Source organism: Anguilla rostrata, chromosome 11, assembly GCF_018555375.3.
Source record: "Anguilla rostrata isolate EN2019 chromosome 11, ASM1855537v3, whole genome shotgun sequence".
Classification (NCBI taxonomy): Eukaryota; Metazoa; Chordata; class Actinopteri; order Anguilliformes; family Anguillidae; genus Anguilla; species Anguilla rostrata.
In genome coordinates this window covers 6241148-6259981 of record NC_057943.1, presented here as the reverse complement: position 1 = coordinate 6259981, position 18834 = coordinate 6241148, and the positions used below count along the sequence as shown (strand labels likewise).

At 42.6% G+C, this 18834-nt stretch overlaps 1 long non-coding RNA gene across 2 annotated transcripts; it reads left to right on the top strand.

Moving 5' to 3' along the window:
- Window positions 1–426: 426 nt before the first annotated feature.
- On the top strand, window positions 427–12086 carry LOC135235343 (uncharacterized). 2 transcript variants are annotated; one of them, XR_010324352.1, is made up of 2 exons: window positions 427–9790; window positions 10462–12086. It is a non-coding gene; the product is annotated as an uncharacterized LOC135235343 (long non-coding RNA). The 2 variants fall into 2 exon arrangements; XR_010324353.1 differs by having other exon boundaries at window positions 10456–12086.
- Window positions 12087–18834: the final 6748 nt, after the last annotated feature.

Genomic DNA, 18834 nt, shown 5'->3' with positions numbered 1-18834 from the left:
TGCTGCTGCTACTACTGCTCTAAGCTGACCTGAGACCACATTCTAAACTGTCGTCTAACCACTTTTTTATTAATTTATTTATTTGCTTATGTATGGTCAGACCTGTCATTCAAAGGAAAAGGCATGTAGGCTTGGGACTGAGAGCAGGGGAACGGAGCTGGAGGTTTGGGAGGAGGGGTCCCAGTGTAGCACGGGAAGCTGACATCATAGCCAGACACACTACCTTTGGTGGTTGGCTAGGGCGGGAGGGAAGTGGGTGGGGGGGGGCGGGGGGTGGGGGGAAAGTAGGCGGTGAAGGGGGGGAGGACTGGTTTCCTGGACTCGCCTATCATAGGGCTGAGGACACACCTGTCAGAGCCACAGGCTAAAGGGATTGGCCTCAAAGGTGAAATTACACCTGCGTGGGGCGGGGCCTGCGGGGGTACATGTAAACCGAGCCCATTACAAATTCCACCTCTTCGCATTAAGAGCTTAGCCAGGTTGCTGCTTCTCCAGCCGGCCCTCTTCGGCAGACGGATGTCTCCTACGACGGCAGAACCTCCTCCATCTTAAAACCCGCCTGTTCTTTTCCGCTCTTCCGTTCGCTTCCGACCGGTTTGGTGAAACGGTCCCCCCGGCCTGATCTACCTCCGAATAAAAACGCCGCGATGTTCGACGCTGAACGCGGACGCGCAAGATGTCACGCGTCCCCTTCGACGAGAGGAGGAGGAAGAGGAAGATGTGTGTTCCTGCGCCTCCACTACCAGCGCACAATGGTGTCTCTTGTCCGGAGGCTTCAAGCTGGCCGACCGCTCCAGGGGAACGATTAGGGGTAACTCACTAACGCAAGACTTAATCTTATTCCGAAACTTTTCCAAAAAACTTTTTTTGTTGTAAGTTGTACGAATTATTCTGAATTGATCAGCCTGGTCAGTTGTTTCTTTGTCTCCGCTACATGATCAGCCTTTGCAAGTAAAGTTGATGTGTTAACTATTTATTTAACCTTGAAGAAAAAAACTGCCATAACTACACCACGTATGGAGAACAAAACAGGCCGGTTGTGTGAGACCTGTAGGTATCGCATGTATTCTGATCACGGTTTCAGGGAAGTCGGGCAACTCCATGGGAACAGCACAATAAAATCGTATCAGGTTTTTTGATCTATTTGAACAGGAATAGGGACAGAAATAAAAGAATAAGCACAAACAATAGTTTGCAAACGTTCATTCCTTGACTGGATAGACCAGTTTGGGCAGGTAGAGGCAAACAGTCAGACTTGTCAAAGGCTATAAGGAGTGGAGCCCTCCTTCTGCAGTTCTGACGATTAAAACGCAACAGTGTCACGGCAACAGTAGTACCCTGACAAATGATAGCTCAATTCATGTAATTTAACTTTTCAGATTTCAGAGCAGAATGATTATTAAGCTGAGGAAATGTTATGTGTAAATACCGTTTTCACTTTTTTTGAAAAGTTGAACTGTTTCCAGCCAAAATAGTAGAATCAGTTCCACCTGATTATATTATATAATATATGTAGTATATTATGGTATATTTTGACATATGATCCTTTCAGCTGAATATATGTTTGTTGGCTTTTTCGCTAAAGGACGTGTTGAATGAGAGTATCGTTCACTTCCTCGCGCTACGTTCGACCGCTGTGCTTTACGTCTTGAAAAGTCGACAGTCACAAAGAGACTTTGGACAGGCCTGCCCTTACTCGTTTCTTCTGACAATGATTAGAAAGGAATTAGGCAAAATAAGCTCTGCTTTTCCTACTGTTTGATGTGTGGAAAAAAAGGGGAAGTTAATTGTAAACTGCGGCCGTAAGCCTGTGGAGGTAAAATGTCGGCTCGTCCATTTTCTTGGGAGATCCCTCGGGGCTTGTATTGAGATGTCAGGATTGGAAGCGTCGTTTGTTGTTGCGAGTTCTAACCCTCACGATACCGAGAGAAGCGTTGTCCCGAGACAGATCGGGAGTGTGATATTTGATGTTTTGTTATTGGCTGGGGTAAAATGGAGTGTCGTTTTCCTAGTTCTGGAAGTGAGCGGCGAGGTGGAGCCTTTTGATTGGTGGAGGGAGAAAAAAGAATGCGCTTTTCTTTTTAACGAATTCTAAAATGACGACTGGGTCGTTATTTATGGTTGCATTATGTAATTCGCATTTTCTGGGGCATTGGAAAAGAATGTATATTCATTACGCGATAATAGTGCAAATACTGGCTTGAGGAAAAATGTGTTTGTTTCAGCTGAAACTCCAGTGGCAACCTGTTGATGCAGAGAGAATGTACCTGCTAGTTAGCTCACCGGGTTTTTTTTAACCCAATGAGGTCAAAGAGAAGGAAAGGCTGCTTTAATTACTGCTTTAGGGTCAGAGGTCAGATACCTACATGGATTGGTTTGTGTGGTTGACGATAGCCATTTCATCAGTCTGACTAAACAGCCTAGTCACAACTGGATGTGTATGTGAAAAGTTAAAAAAAACTTTTTTTTTGTTTAAACTAAACTGAACTTTAGCTCAATTTATGAACTGTCATTCGATCAGAGTTCAGATAAAAAAGGAAAGTTGAAAGCTGTCAGTTTATAAGTGAATGTTTTCACAATTTTGAAAGATGGAAGAAGAGGAAGTCATTTCACACATCAGTTTCAAATAAGCAATTTGGGGACAACATCAGTCTGAATTAGCTTTTAATATAACCATAGATATTAAATAAATATATAAAAGAAAATACAATGTGCACACTGAAGGTTACTGTCTGTGGAAAATCTCAAATTAAAGGGGGAACAGAGCAATTACACGCTTCCCTTTCTTTCAGGAAATGATTGCACATCACCGATACATGAAGGAAAGTAGGGAATGTGCAGATTTTAAAATGTTTTTAATATATTCAAATTCCTGCTATGCAAATGAGCTACTGCTCATTCATCCAGATGATATATTCAAACCAGTAAGCGAAAGGAATGAAAACACAGTGGTGACAAGGGGTGAGCAACAGGAAATAAAGTTTGAAAGAAAAAATATATACAACAATATATTATTTAATATGATATATTTAATAATATATTAAACCCAATGAAAAATATATACAAAAGAATGATAGCTACAAATAAACATATTTAGCGTTAAAAAAAATCTAATCAAAGACCTGCAAATACATCTACAGACCTAGAATATGCAGGCAAGTGGATGGAATTAAGGCATGTGGATGGAATTAAGATGTGTCAGATAAGTACCCAAGATAATAATATAAGACCCGATATAAAACAGGGTGTTTTGGTGTTTCTGTTGCGTTCTCCTTCTCGCAGTTGCTCGTTGTCGATTAAGGTGCATTTTGGTTTATCTCACAGTTTGTTCATTTCATAGCAGAGGCACATTCCAATGAGCGCCAGCCACACAAAGCTCAGGAAAGAAAGAAAGAAAGAAAGAAAGAAAGAAAGAAAGAAAGTAAAATAAATAAAATGGTGGAAGGGGTCAACCTTCACCTGAAATACTTAAAAAAGGAAAACAGATTCAGACACTATGCACATATTCAGATGAGAGCAGAGAGTAATAGAAATGCCATTGGACAGAGCACAGTGTCAAGAGGTCAGGTAATATTTTCAGCTAAATAGTGCTCTGCAACAATTGGAGCCATTTTGCCTCCTTTGCCTCCTTTGATATTTATTCTCATGTCTGTCTCAATCTCTTTCTATCTCTTTTTCTGTCTCTTTCTCTGTCACTCTCTCTCCCTCTCCCTCTCCCTCTCTCTCCCTCTCTCAGGCCTGCAGCACTGGTTTATAATGCTGATGATTAACTAACAGGAGGGCTGCAGTCTGGGAGTGCAGGTCTGCTTTTGGGGTTTTCCATTTCACAGGTCCTGACTGACCCAGAGGAAGCAGGAGCGTTCTCAGGCACTTGCTGGAAATTTGAGATTTTTTTTTCTTCTTTTTTCCCCCCTCACTCACTTTTTTTTGTTTTGTTACATTCTTTACTTGGGTTCTATTCACAACGGTAAGGTTACAGGTGTTCTCTCAGCTCTCGTTCTCAACCTCTCCTCCTTTTGGCTCTCCCTCCTGCCTCCCACCTTTTCTCTCTCTCTCTCCCTCCCTATCCTTCTTTCACTCTCTCTCTCTTTCTTTCTTTCAGCCTCACTCAGGTTTGCTTTTTTGCATGACTGCTAAAATCCACTAGCTCCCCCATTCGCACATGCTGCTCTCTCTCTCACATCTAGGTTTGTATTCTGTGCTAGCTTTAACCATGTCACAAATCCAGTTCACAAAGGATTCAAAAGAGACGGATAATTGTATAACATTGCTTGTGTGTTATTCAGTTATGAGGACTGAAACAATCATTTTCGGGTGGCGAATTAAAGCGCTTTTACTGCAGAGTTTGGATGAGTAGGTTGCTGGTTGAGGCAGAATGCATTTAGATGATAGAGCAATCGGAATAATACGACCAAAACCATTAACTTAAAACAGTAATCATTGCGATGTCAAAAAGACGACGTTACCATACCAGTGGCATGGAGGACATGCACTACCGTTTCAATGTAAATATAGTAAGCGGGCTTAGACTCTCTGAAAACATACTCTGTAATGTTTCTAGTCTGTGCAAGTTTTGCTCTTCGACACTCGTGTATAGCACTCGAGTGCATGCAGACTGCGCGTGTGGTTTAATATTGGGCACCCGTGTACCTATGAGGTTACTCAGTAAGCTGTACGCGGTGAAGTGACCCTCTTTCTCTGTGCTCGGACACATTCCATCAGTCCTCTGTCACGCCACAAACGCACAGAGGTGAAGATTTCAGATATTTTGCACATTATAGTTGGACCAGTCTGCAAAAGAATTTTAAACTCGACAAATTCATTTCAATTCTGGACTTGCAATTCATGACTCTGTGACTGAAGTATGCTCCTGCTTTTAACCTTTTCTCTGCTTTTAATTATTGTTACACCTCTGTCTCATTCCCCATTTGATGTTTGTACATTTTGTTAGGTGTAAGTCTTGTAACTCTGTGTTTCATGTCAGGTCCCCCTTGCAAAAGAGATTTCAGTCTCAATGGGGTTTTTCCTGGTTAAATAATGGTTAAATAAAAATAAAAATAAATTTTGTGAGGTAAAGGCCTGATTTTTAGAACGCCTTCGTATACTGACTGGGAGGGCTGAAGGTTATAAATACTAACTGCAGTTTTCTTTGTTGTCAATTCGGGGAAATAACATTTCATATGAGTTGATTGATAACAAATATTAGTGAATAAATGTGTTCTGGACAGTATAACTCTGAAAGAAAATATGCTGTGTTGTTGTTGGAGTAAAAGGCCCATCTGTTTTAGCGGTTTTGTTTTGAAACGAAAGACGGTTAGATTTTTTTTTCTAAGCAGTGCTGGTGTTTCAAATTATTGTCTGTGAAAATGGCGCGTGTGTCTTTGTGCAGCATTCTGAAAGCGTTATTCATCTTTTATCAGTAAGACAATGATGACGTTAATCCCCGAAACAACGCAGAAAGAGCTACCCTTAGACACCACAGGGTAAATTTCACGGGCAGGGCGCGCGGAGAGAGAGCGTTGTTCTTTTGTCGTGGGCGCGGGAAGCCGCCCTAGCCTCCCCGGCCTCGCCTGTGTCATAAAAGGAGACCGGTCAGATCAGGTTCGGGGGCAAATAATTAACAGAGTCTCGTAGCCCCGCTTTGCTCTGCGATTCTGCAGCCTCCGCGTCAGGCCGAACAAAGCGGAACAAAGACGGGAGGGAGTCACGCGTACGCTGCGTGTGTGCCTGCCGTGCCGAGCGCCAGGTCTATTTTCAGCTCGCCGAGCCCCACGTAGCGTAGCGTAGCATAGCATAGCTTAATGTAGCATAGTGTAGCGTAGCTTAACATAGCATAGCGTAGCATAGCGTAGCGTAGCGTAGCGTAGCTTAACATAGCATAGTGTAGCATAGCGTAGCGTAGCATAGCGCAGCGGCGAGCGGCGGCGATTGTCGGCTGTGTTTGTACACAGCGCCCGCTCTCTCTCAGCCCGAGGCCAGGTGACTTATTGAAACAGGTGTGAGACGTCTGTGTCTCTGTGTTGTTGCGTGGCGTGCGTTTCATCCTGCTCTTTGAAAAAAAGAAAAAAAAAAAAAACAGGATGTTGTGTTCGGCGAGTCCGGACAAGGAAAGATGCACGCTGTTGATATGATAAACATGGAGAGAATTAAAATAAGGGCATTGTGGGGATGAGGGGATCAAAGGGCTAGGCTGCAGGGGCTGAGGTTTGGGGGTGTTGTGTGAATCCCCTGTCCTGGAACTGGTGACTCACTAAGGGAGATGCTAGCTTTTTCAGCAGAGAATGCACAGCTATTATTTATTTATTTTTGCTAGGGACATAACTGCAGACATACCTCTGTGTTCGTGCTTTCTAAGATTTCTTATAGACTTGATTTTTTTCTTTCTTCCACTTGAGCAAAATCCTACATTGGAACACAAAAGCTGTTTCTATGGCTAGTCCAACAGAAGCTGTAGGAACATGATTCGGAGAATATTTTACTTTCTTTATATTGTTAAACACTTAATGCCGTGCTCTGTGTTGTTCTAATGTTCACATATCTTATTTGTATCGTAAATGTCTGTTTTTATTGCATTGTCCATATGTAATACGTCGACACCCTGTGATTGGACGGTTGTCTCCATCTTACGAGGCAGCATTTGATGGCATGCTTCTCTCTAATACTGCCTGGTAATGATGACGACAGTCCTCCACTGGCTTCGATGGGACGGCAGGGCGGGACGCTGCCCAACCCAGTACAGCTCCGCTCGGGCCGACGGTCCTATTCTCATTCGGTCTTACTCAGGGTAACGTGACACAGCACACAATGCCAGCCCCGTTTTAAAATGGACCTTGGCGCGTACAGGTATGGTACCGAGACAGACAGGGGGTCTTGGAGACAGGTCTCCCTTCGCTCAGCACGTACTGTTTTTGAACGCGTTCGTGTTTACTGAAGACGGACTGTTTTCGCGCGCGTCTGTCTCCTGTGACGTCAGCCTTTGACTCCAACACCTGACACTGGCTTCCTGCGTCCATCTTACCTGACAGTGCTGGACTGTACCTGTGTGATCTAACACTGTCTGGTAACGATGTTCGCCGGGGGACCTACGGGCGGCGAGAGGCTCCGTTCACCTGGCCTGCGCTCACCTGGCGGCGCTCGATGTCACTGGTCAGGTGTGACCGTGTCACCTGCACTCAGTGACATCAGCGGATCACCATGCAGCTCTGATTTTTTCTTTTTTTGTCTGCTCTACTTACTGCTACAGTCAGGGAAAAGCAGGAGTTTAACTAATGTGGCCAATGGCAGGTTTAACAAGGTTGGGGTTTTCTCTGGTCATTCTTGTGTTTTATACATTATGTCTGTGTGTCAAAAAACTAACCTTAACATTTTATAATCATGAAATGAATTATTATTTCTCCTATAGTATCCGTAGGGCGGTGGGCCTGTTGTTAATGCACAAGCCCTTATGTAAATTTTTATGGTGTCCAAAGCATGTTCATTTCTGTCCAGTTCATAAATATACAGCCAATATGCAGCCTCCTCAAGGCCTTGTCTCTATGGAAACAGGAACAGACTGACACATAAGTCTGTTCCTATAGACTTTATGTCAATAGTCTACACAAATGTCAGGAGTTTGCGACAATTTTTCTTGGTGATGTTTGTTAGATTTTTTTTTTATACCAGTTTTTTCTTTGGAGATCAGGTTATGAGAAGTAAAATGGCAAATGTAAATGTAATAAATTCTAAAAGGCTAAATACTCGAAAGGAGTTTAAACTGCCCACACTTGGGTAACAATAACGGGTAACATAATTTCAGGTTACAAGACAAAGAGATAGTGAGAAGTATAGCATAACAGCCTTCAAACCACAGTACACAATAAAAGCAAAAAGGCAAAGAAAATTAAGTTACAGAAAATTGGACTGAAGACAAATGGCAGCCCATTATATCTTTTGTTAGTTTCTCATTGAACTTTCATAGCTCCAGTACAACCCTGCAGTCTGTAATGCATGCAAAAGTGGATCTAGACTCCAGTAAGATAGAACATGGAGTCTTTGTTCTTATCAGGAACTAATTACTTCCCTGACAGCTGATTTTATCACCTAATTTTAATACAAAAATGTATCCATGCGCTATTTAAGTCTTGAATTATATATCCAAGATTGAAATAGGTCAGCAAGTGCACTGACATTAGTTCAGTAGCTTAAAATGATGGCCGTTAAGTTCTGTTTGTATTGAAATAGAAGAAAACGAGAGGAAGGACGTGGCTCCGGTTTTGGCCCCAGTGAAGAGAAAGGCTAGAGAGAGAGAGGGAGAGGGGGTGGGACAGAGAGGGAGAGATTTGGGGCTGTATGCGTGACTTCTTTGTCCCGTAAGATAATTTGCTTCTCTGCTTCTTTTATTGGCGTTCTACCCAACCCTGCTTTGGCTAAAGAGCACCAGTCTGCTGACGGTTGGTCCCCCAGCTTCCTGAAAGGTGTTTCAGGAAGCTGGGGGAGGGAGGGGGGAGTTAGGAGGAACTTCCTCTTCCCATAAACCCCCCCCCCCCCCCCTCGGGCACATGCCTCTTTGATGTGTGGCTGTGGTTGATCCATTTTCCCTCCGTTCCCCCACTTAGCACGTACTGAAACTGACATCTGAGCACATGAGCCTTTGGTGACAATAATAGGTATGACATCATCACCTTTGACTCCGCCCTGTCCTTTCGATGTGTTCCTAACGGACGATACGACTGTGCCTATCAACGGCTGTCGTTCCGCTGCGAGTTTAAAACCTGGTTAGCGGCGATTTTAGTGAGAGCGTTTCAGAGCTATACCTCACTGGTCCTGCTGTCTTAAAGTCGTCTAAAATAACTTTTATTTCCTCTTTTTCTTTTCGATACAGAAATGTATCACAATCATGCGAGCGAAGCTCCCATCTGAAGGCAGACACACTGGCAGGCTATAAAGCAGCTACGTGGCCATTAGCATGTTTGTTTAAGGAGGGACTCCACCGTGTGCTCGGCTGCACCACACCTTTATTTGCAGAGGTAGTCCACCTTTTTTTTTTTTCGTTAAACACTGTACAGTGTGTCATATGCCGATGAGAGTTGGAACACGGTAGTTCGCCAATAAAGGCAATTCGTTGAAATTTTACGACAGGAGTTCCGCGAGAGGGAGGGGCCTGGGGCCCTCGGGTACAACCTAACCTGCTGGTCGGAACATTCTGTCCATCCTCTCACTCTTCTGTCAACACTTCACTTGCTGTTTTTCCTTTATCACTTTTCCCGTTGGGTCACTTTTTGAATCAATCGCAGCCAGCCAATATCAATTTCAAAGTATTACAGTATTTATTCATAATTTGCTGTCTGTTCATGTTTAGCCTTGGTAATATATCTTCCGAATTAACATAGTACACCTCTGTTTGTGAACAGAACAAAGAACAAAGATTGATAAAAAAACGAATACTTACATAGTTGAATGTTTACTATGATATTTAAACAGGGTAAACTAACAGCTAAATGAAGAACAGAATAGCTGATGCAGAAGATATATATATATCTTATATATATTATACATTTTACATACTTGTACATATCATGACATATGCGTGCCTGCAAAACTCTTTTTCTCCTCTGCTGTCTTACTTGTGCTGTAGGTCAAAGGTCACAGAACAGCCCGCACAACCCCTTTGAGTGCGACCGAGCCTGACGATTGGTGTCTTACCAGACATGGTTAGATCTAGATATCTGTGTCTAATACTGCCTGGTAATGCCGCCCATTGTAAGGCGTGACCTCCTTCGTCTCTCTGTCTTTCTGTGTGACACGGTGAAGAGTAAAAAATTCTCCCACGTCACTCCCCTGCTGCGATCACTTCACTGGCTACCGGTCGCTGCCAGGATCCGATTCAAAGCCCTGACCCTTGCCTACACTGCCGCCAACAGGACAGCCCCCATCTACTTGCAGGACATGACTCAATTCTATGTGCCTGCTCGACCACTCCGCTCTGCGGCAGCAGGGCGTCTTGCAACCCCTCCCACCCGCCCAAAGGGATCACAGAGCTTCTCCACCCTAGCTCCCCAGTGGTGGAACGAACTCCCCGTCCCTCTCCGAACCTCCCCCTCACTATCCATCTTCCGCCGTGGCCTGAAGACTCATCTCTTCAGACTATACCTAGAATAACCACTACCACGCTGTGTATATATATATTAAAAAAAAAAAAAAAAAAAAAAAAAAAAAAAAAAACCTTTTCCTGTCACTTGTTACATGTTGCCCCACGCCTCACTCTTGGTAAATGTATTGTCCTAATACCTATGCTTATTCTTCTGCCTAGTTTGGCTTTGCAGATGTTAGACCAGGATAGTGTTCTTTGTTCTCGGCTAGAATAGCTTTACAAATAGTAATTGTACCTTACTGAACCCGTGTTCAGCAGTTGTCTACGATCATGAAAAATGCACTTTTGTACGTCGCTTGGATAAAGCGTCTGCTAAATGATGTAAGTAAGAGTAGGTTTTTCTGGAGTGGTTTTTTTTTTTTTCTTCAAAATTCCAAGTCAGTGTTCTAGAACTCCCTTGCTTTCATTTGCCAGTAGTGACGGTTACATCAGCGTTGGAATGTTCAGCGAAGAACGTTCTAATCTCATACTTGTGATCTTACGCCTTTGAAGGCTCCGTCCACAATCAGTTATTAGCTACATGCGGTGAGCGACAGGTAAGATGCACGGAATTCCGCACGGTAACAGCACAGTGATGCAGGCGAACCTGGAAGTGAAAACAGTTGGCGCTAGGGGGGGGTGACGACCGCGGCGAGCGCGCTGAAGATAATGACCGAATGAACTATGAACCACGCGCTGGAAGAGTGGCATATTCGCTCTGACTTCCATGTGCCTGGTGTCAGAGTTTAGCCCCGAAACAACGCTGCAGTGTTTCCAAACCAGCCCGCAGAAACCTTATTCTGAAAGCGTAATAAAGGGAAGTGCATCTTAGCTGTGGCAGAATTCTGAATATGCAATAAGCACGATACACTGTGTACTGTACTAACTTCCCACGATCTGCCCTTGCCCAATAACACCGCACTGTCTGATGATGTTATGATGTTATTTAGAAGAGTAGGCACTGTTTGTTGTTTGTAATAAAATCATAACATCATATAGTTATTATTGTACATAGGTTCATGTGGTGATGCCTTTCTGTTTTGTTTTCTTCTTTCTGATTTTCCTTTCTGATCTACTACTACTCTCTCAATATATTTTATTTATTAATTAATTTTTCGTTCAGTGCTTATTTTTGCTTTGTGCCCAAGCGCCAATGACAGCATGGTTGGTATGTACGCAATTAGTTTGATATTTGCCCCAACAAATGCATTCCTTCACATTTGTGGGTGCAAGTACCTCGGTAAGAGGAATTAGCTTGTTTTGCTTTTATCATTTGGTGAACATGTTGTCACATATGAATATGAATATTTCTGTTCATGTGATAATTTGAGGCCACATCTTTTAACACAAGCTCTTTCCCATTGAGCCAAAGTTTTGATGTCAACTTTTGTTCATAATCCATTACAAATAACTTAATTCAATTGTGAATGAGTCTAATTAGAAAGTAAAGGTCAGAGCAGAGCACTAAAACAGCTTGTCAGCTGAGCATTAATTCTAATGGTATTAACCTTTCTGCAAAGCGATCTCCGTAAATCATTATCTGGTTCTCTCCAGAAAGACTAGGCCTGACAATGAGCCCTTGGTGTTGTCATGGTTACAAGTTTCCACATGGGAACAAAGGCAGCAGTATAGCAGTCAATGCTCAGAGCTACTGTACACTAAATGTTACCAAATCATACATTTCCATCTGACTGACTTTTAAGCATATTAACCTGATGGTTTGTCCAGACCAGCTAGCTTCCTCGAGCTAAAGATAACCTGAAAATGTGTGAATAATGATAACAATAAAATACGATTTAATGAGAACATGTTTTTGACTACATCTATTTTATTCCCTACTTTTAACAAGTTATTATATGGTTTGAAATATCTAAGCTTGAATCTGGTCATTTATAACATATTTACCTTCCACAAATTATTTATGTATGTACTGTAAAATAAATGTGGTCAGAGAAAAAATAAAATGATTTTATGCGAACATATTTTCCACCACGTCTCTTTTATTCTTTTGAAGTGTTATTATGTGGTGTATAATACTGAATGTGCATTTGGTAATTTATATTTATTTTTCCACAAATATCCACAAATAATTTTTGTATTTATAGTTAAATGTTATGGTGGGATTAATGTAGCTTGCCAGCGAGGTACATAATCGACATCTCACCTCTAAGACTGGAATGTTAATCGCTGCTTTCGTTCAGTTGTCCTCGTGGTGTGGAGTCACTCATCTGATCATTGTGGACACAGGGTGCAGAAGGGTTAAATAGTGAGAAAAACATTTGTCTGGTTAAAATGTTTCTCCACAGAAAAATAAAGTGATGATCCAGAGCTATTTACCAAGTAGCTGTGAAGTTATAAATACTGTACCTTGCTACTGTGTTTTTTATTCCACGTTGTTATTGCTCACAGCCTTATGAAACCTTATAACTATTGCAGCTAAAAGTAAAAAAAAGTCATATAATTTTGTGCTGCTACTTCCACAAGTTTGACTAATCACCTGCAGTACACCAGTTCAGGGAAAGTCACTTCATGGTAACACACATAAAGTGAAAAAAAATAACAAGGTACTTTATAGATAAATGGTCACATACTGCGGAGATGAATGGTAATATACTGTGGAATAATGTGGCTACTGGCAGCTAAAATGCAACATGCAGACATCCAGGAATATTTGCATGGGTGAGCGTAATACATGATGCTATCAACTGCACAGACCAGAGGTCACAAGAGATTTTGCCAGGTGCTTTATGTTCGTGAAATACGTGGACTCACAGAAAGCAGCGATTATTAATCATTTCATAAACGCCATTTTGCGCCTCACCACTCACACTGGGGAGAGGAGGAAGCCATTTTACAATATTGGTCCGGGGCGCCAGTTTGAATGTCGAATATCCTTTGCAGATATACGTGATTATATTCGCGCAGACACGTTCTGAGACGGCAGGCCTACTCTTCCGATGGCACGAAACGCGCTTTAGTGACCGCCGCAGTGCCGCAGAAACAAAATCCCGCGGCTCAGGGGAACCGGTCGCACTCTCGTCCCGCTTCTCAGGGGTGAGGTCAGCATCGACACCGGGGCAGCACATTCAGGAGCAGCTTAGCATTGTGGGTAAGGAACTGGGCCTGTGATCTACTCGGCTTGGGCTTGGGTTGCAGGTTTGACTCCCAGGTACATCATGTCACTGCTTATTGTGCTCCAGAGAAAGGTACTTCATTTACATCGCCTGCGCAGATATCCAGCCGTACAAATGGATAACATGTAAAATAAAGCAAAACAGTTGTGCTGGTCCCTCTGGATTTAAACATCTGACAAATGTTAATAATGTAATGCTCAGATATTCCACACATTGCCGCTGAATTTAAAAAAAACTTTGCCGCTGTCTCTATCTAACTACTTCTTTGTTAAAATGTATGTATGTTACTTTAATTTTTAGAGGCAAAAAAAAAAAAACATGGAAGGAATCAAGGATCAGTTGTTGGTCTGTATTCTCACCAGGAGGGTCAAGTGTAAGAAGTAATCTCAGGTGACTGACCATCCCCATCTCAAATATCTCTCCAGAAGAAAAGAGGAACAAATGAGACACCTCCTCTTCCAACGTATAGGAACCTCTTTATTCTCTGAGCTCCCCCCCCCCCCTCCCCCATGCCCCCTCCCTCACTGGGTAAGATCATGAATGAGAACCGTGACAAGGCCTAGGATGGAGTTTATCTTTTGGTGGTAACCTAACCCATCCTCCCTGGTCGGACTCAACCCCATACCTTTACAAGAAGGCCGAACCAAACCCTGTTCCTGGAGATCTACCGTCCTGCAGGTTTACACTACAGCCCTAACAAACAACAGCTAGAGATCTCAATAAGCTGCTAATTAGTAGAATCAAGGGGTGGCAAAATAGGGTTGAAAAGAAAACCTATAGGATGGTACCACTGCTCTAAAATATAGTTTATTTCCTCCTTAACGCAGGGAGAAATAGAAAAATTTGTGCCAGACGGCGCCTCATCATATGAAAGGTAAAGAGCAATACCAAGCCGCCAGGTCATGAACCAAAATAATGTAGTTTGATTAGGTCAACAAATGCCTTACCCACATGTTTCAGTTTCAGGTGTTTTCCGTACATTTATATCATCATCAAATATGAATTTTAAATACTTCAAACTACTTCAAAGGCAGCATGCCTCATCTGGTTCGCCATCTTCGGTTAATGCATAATTACGCACGGAGTGTTTTAGGTTTAAAAATTAATAACTACATAATTATAATTCCTTTTCAGAGGCAGTCAACACATCTTCTTCATTCCAGAATAATAAGGCTTTTCAGATTTTCAAATCAATACAATGCTCATGTGAAAAATTTTAATTTTGTCTTATTATTATTATTATTATTATTATTATTTTGAATTACATGCCACTGCACTTAAAATGTACAAGACAACAGTTTATGTCTGCTGCCCAAGTAATAATAACAAAGATATAATTAGGAACTTCCTTTGTTCAGTGCCTTTAAGATCCACAGACTCAAAGTGATCTACAGTCAACCGACGTCCATCATGAAGCAGCTGTCTTTCAGCAAAGGCTAGGAAAAGCGTTGAGTTTTACTCTGCAGGCTGTTTGGACAGAACAGCACCCGCCAGCCAATTAGCCCACTGCAGCTATGATTATCTGCCTCTACTTCCTGTCCTGGCTGACAGCACAGGTAATGCATGTCGGGGCTTTCTGCTGTCTGCTGGATGTTCAAAGAGCATAAATCCTCACATCTTTGCAAGAAAAGAAAAAACACACACACACACACGAGCACATTCTCACTTCTAATTTAGAAAGCAACAAGACACCTCACAAATCTGATACCGTCTCTGTCTAGCTCCCTCTCTCAGTCGGGCAGCTAAAAATAGCAGTTGCTCAGAACTGTATGTGTTTGTGGGGAAACCAGTCATCTTAAAGTGGTGAATTCTGAGGGAGTGTTAGATTAACCCTTTGCAGAGTAGGTAATTTGGATTTTTTTTCTTTCTTCTTTCCATTGCTTTCAACGAGCAGAAGCGACTGTTACAGCAGCTTTAGTATGTTCAGTTCAGGACATTCTAATGACATATTTGTGCAGGTTAAAGGGAATTGGTAGCATTGCACAGGGTGGGCTCTCTCTCTCCCACCCAACCCCCCCCCCCCCCCCTCTCTCTGACAGACAGGAGGGGAAGAGGGGTAATTACAGGATTTCTCAGGAGGGACGCGCCCAAAGCAAACAAATCCGACCAGTTTTTACTGCAGAGAAAATAAACGAAATGCTAATACTGCAACAAAATAATGCAACAATACCGAGACCACTTCTCATGCAAAACACCGTCAAATATAAATTGTCTATAGCATATGAAAGTGTTCCAGAATTTTTTTCATTAAGGCAATTTTATTGTTGTTGAAACTACCTAACATCTTGATTTCACTTGAGGATTTGGAATCCAGAAGAGGATTTTGAAAAAAATAAAATAGATATTATGTGCTCATTACTACTGACAAGCAAATAAATGTGTCTTGTAAATAAATACATATCCAGAATCAATGGCCCAGTCTGAAAACAGCATTTTTTCCTGAATGTTGAATCACAGAATTACTGTAAGCTTCTAATTACAGTACTTACTATTTACAGTACTTACATTTTTAGCATTTCTATAACTTTTCTATCCCCTATTTCTTTTTACAATTATAGCTAGAATTGTAGGTACTACATTAACTACATCTAATTTAAGCAACACCTGGCAATTCTGTAATTTTATTTCTTAATGTAATTCGTATTTATTAAAATTGCTTATATGCCAGCTACTTCTCCTGACATTACCCTCGGGAAAAAGTTAAGTTGTTCTGTTCTGTTCGAGAGGACACACTCTAGCTGAAGTCCTTTAATTTTAACTGTGAATAAAATAATTGCTTTTATTTTTCAATGGTTAATTTTAAAAGGTTGATACAATTCAAGCTGTTGTTCAATATTGTACAATAAATCCAGTATTATGAAATTTCATGCACAGGTACATGATGAAAAGAGACATTGGGGAAATAAAAAAATTCGAATTAATTCTCTGACATTGTGGAGTCATTTCAGCAATAGAAGAAGCTTCAGTGACTTATTGATTGCTGTTGGGAGCCAATTTAATAGTTTTAAATCCCTTTCTTCTTCTTTATTTATTTTTTTTTTTTACAGATTTTAAAATTAAATACAGTGATGTTGAAAGAACTATAATTTACACGCTGAACCTACGTGTGGCTTGTGCCTCCATCACAGACAGCCTTAACCCAGAAAGTACGTGGGTCAAGAGGTGAAAACATTTATTTTCAATAGATCTTCTCCATTATTGCTTTTATGCGGTGCGTGGGCACAGCCATTTCACCCTGGAGGCTGGATATATAACTACCTGACCTCAGAAGTGAGTATCAGCTGCAGTTGAGGCCTCTTGGTGAGCATTTAATTTTGTTTTCTGGGAAGTTCTCTAATCTCGAGTGTGGCATTCACAGCATAATCACACTTTTAAAAAAGAGCAAAACACAAAGAAACAACATGGGTAACATTGGGACTGATCACCATCCAGCTGTAATTATCATAATTATCACCAGTGTGTGATAACTCTAAAAGTTCTAATTACTTATTTCTGTTCAGTGGGTGCCACTTCAGTAATCCGCAGTGCACAGTACTGTTCGTTTTTTTTTTTACGCTCTTTACAAATGTGAGGTTTATAGTCTGAGTATCCAAATATGCAATTGCTGTGGTTCAGTTGCTGGTTGTAGCCTGGGTGACATGGGTGGTGTGTGTGTGTTGGGGGGAAGGGGGCGGGGGGGGGGGGGGGTCTACGCATTTCTGCCCCCACCCCGCTTTTCATCCGTCAACCTCCTACATCCCCCCCCCCCTTCCCTGTCCGCTATTGCTCTAATAGCAACCCCATTCTCACCTGTGCAACATTTTGCTTCAGACTGCACAGCCTGGTGGAAATTTCCAGCTTGGTTCCAGACCGGTTTTAAACAGGACCAGCTGGTTTGAAACGGGTTTTGAAGATGGTTGCGATAGCAACCAAGCTGGAAAGACCATGTCGAGTTGGTAGGCCTGTTTGGTAAAGCCAACATACCATCACCAAAATCAAAATGGTGTCCAGCGGGAGCAGAAGCTAGTCCCGGCTAGATTCCATCTTTGGCTTTTGGCTGGAATTTCCACCAGGACAGTTAGAGTCTCATCATTTTCTGCATAGGCCTACAACTTCACAACTACTGATAAACTGAAGATCCCCTTCCTGTTCTGTTTACTAATATACACGTCAGTTAATGCAAGAGCGTAGTATGAACTCCCCCAGCCTCTTCATCAGAGTCCAGTCTGCAAGACGTCGACTGGATTTACAAAAAAAGAACTACAGTTTAGCAAAAGGCTTGTTTCTCTTTTAAGCAAGGTACTGAAATTAGGACAGCCATTGATTAAATACATGAAGAATACATGCATAACTTAGGTGTGTACATAATGCTAATCATTTACAGTAATCAGATTCACTGCCGGTGTGATGCCCTCCCCGCTCCCCTGCCCCCCACCCCCACACCCCACCCCCCACCCCCACTCTCCCCACAGTTTTTCTCCACCAGCGTAGGGACAGGCCCACAATACAGAGGAGGGGGCGTGGGTTGGCAGTGGATCACGAAGTTTTCATTGTACCGGTGTGTGTCATAATCCTATGGATAAATAAAATTACCACATCGAATTCATAAAGACTTGGGCATCAGGTACCAGAGTTCAGCAGGTGCATACCATATGTCCATTTCACACTCTAGTGCAATTTATTGGGCTCCACAGGCCATTGTGTTCATTGTGTGCCTTCTGCTTTTCTGTGTATTTTATGATGGACTTTGTGTTCTTTAGCTTGGTGCTGCGAGGAGCGTGTGCATTGTACAGCACCAATAAAAAGCCCCTTCCCTAGAGACCTGAACAGCGATATATGCCCCCACATTCTGGTACCGTCGGGTCGCTCTGGAACAGATTCTGGGGGTGGTTCTGGTTTCGCGATCCAAATCGCACTGCTGCTGCTACACCCTCGCTGTGTCCCATTCACACACGGAGGAGTCCTATCGGTTGCACGGCAACCGTTTGTGTGTTTGTGTGCACCGAAAAATTACCAAGGGATGTGACTGAATTAGAACTCAAAGTCTCAGTGGTGAGTCCTACCATTTACCGTACACCTCAGGCAAAACCTTTAGTTTTATCAGCGGGCTTATACAACGATCCTCTCCAGGAAACAAAGAGCTTCGAGTTTTGTATTTCACCAATGTGTTTTTGTCGAAGTTAATCCCCTGGCTGTAATTACGGATGCTGCTCTCGAAGCGCTGCGAAAGACCCGTGGTTTGTCGAAACCGATAGCACGCGCTTAGCGCTCTCGAACAAAAGGAACAACACTGGATATGCCGCTTAAAGGCAGGGCCACGTTTCCATTTACATGACAATGAGAAACGTGGCCTCCCCGTTTCCAGCAGAGCTGACTCTGGGCATAGGCGACAAGGGGCGGTCACCCAGGGCGCCATCCGTCTTGGGGGAGAAGGGGGAGAGGGGGGGGGGGGGGGCACCAAACGAAGGAAAAAAAAAAAACAGAAAGCAGCGCATCCGCAATCTCGCCTAGGGCGACAGAAAGGCTGGAGTCACACCTTATTCCCAGTATATCTTCATGGCTTTGTTTTACACGATGCCTTGAAAAAAAAAAGTAATCAGTCTCGATTGCGTT